Source organism: Cupressus sempervirens, chromosome 7 (genome assembly GCF_028749045.1).
Source record: "Cupressus sempervirens isolate cs-2001-9-10 chromosome 7, ASM2874904v1, whole genome shotgun sequence".
Lineage (NCBI taxonomy): Eukaryota > Viridiplantae > Streptophyta > Pinopsida > Cupressales > Cupressaceae > Cupressus > Cupressus sempervirens.
In genome coordinates this window covers 420,798,105-420,799,413 of record NC_143124.1, presented here as the reverse complement: position 1 = coordinate 420,799,413, position 1,309 = coordinate 420,798,105, and the positions used below count along the sequence as shown (strand labels likewise).

General features: G+C 44.5%; 1 pseudogene; it reads left to right on the top strand.

The window, feature by feature from the left end:
• Positions 1-946: 946 nt before the first annotated feature.
• LOC149547332 (ubiquitin-conjugating enzyme E2 35 pseudogene) lies at positions 947-1,309 on the top strand (annotated as a pseudogene).

Here is a 1,309-nt window from a genome sequence, read left to right as displayed (position 1 = left end):
CCGGTTAGAGTTTTAACAAAGATCTGCATCCCACCCCTCAGACGGAGAACCAGGTGAAGCGTAGATTCCTTTTGGATGTTGTAGTCGGTGAGAGTTCTGCCATCCTCCAACTGTTTACCAGTGAATATGAGGCATTTCTGATCAGGAGGAATGCCCTCCTTATCTTGGATCTTCGCCTTCACATTATCATTAGTAACTGAGCTCTCCACTTCTCTAGGCAGCACCGATCGGTCTCGGGAGGGAGAACCATTTCCATTTCCATCTCTAAAGCTCGTGCCACCTTGTGTGGACGAAGGTGAACGGTCTAGCCTAGCACAAGAACGTGGCCGGATTCATCCAAATTTTCAACAAATGCGACGGCTTCTTCTTCAGAACTCCGTTCTGCTGATGCCATACAGACTCTCAGAAGCTTCCTATAAGAAATCATCTCATGAGGGATTTTCTCTATCCTTCTTTTAAAGGCATCTATCTGAGCTTGAGTACGTTCTCTTGGTACTGCAAGTTCCTCCACTCCAAATTACAGAGAAAACCTTATAAGAGTTTCCAACAGTGATTGTAAGACAATGGATGTTCCTATCTCCTCTGTCAACACTTTTGCAGGACCAAACTCGCAAAATCCTGGCCCAAGAAATGATCTCTCTCTGTCATCTGTTAGTGCAAGGGGTACTACCATGTGGAACTTAAGTGAAGTCGCGCCATCAAGAAAAAAGCTTCCAGTGCCAAGTGATATGACTCCTGGAGTTATTCCTGGTTTAAATCAGGTAATAAAACAAGAGTGGCAAACTAGTAACCAAGGAAATGGGCGTAGTGCTAATTCTTTGCTAAGACCCCAGTTCTGCCAGACATCTATTTTGAATCAAAAATTTGTGGGAAGGCCTTGTGCTCAATTCCAGGGACAGAATTATTATGGAATGTCAGGCCCCGCTTGGATACATACTAACGATCCTGTGCAGATATGTCGAACAGTAATCTGGCTCGCAGAATCATAAAGGAAACACAGCGTTTGCTCACAGAGCCAGCACCTGGTATAAGTGCCTCTGCATCCAAGGATAATTTACGATATTTCAATGTGATGATTCTTGGCCCTGCTCAGTCCCCATATGAAGGGGGTTGTTTCAAGTTGGAATTATTTTTGCCTAAAGAGTATCCAATGGCACCACCAAAGGTTCACTTTCTGACAAAGATTTACCACCCTAACATTGACAAGCTTGGTCGCATATGTCTGGATATTCTGAAGGATAAGTGGAGTCCTGATCTGATTGTGGGTCGGGATCTGATGCCTCCACTTGGGTTAACAACATGCACATAG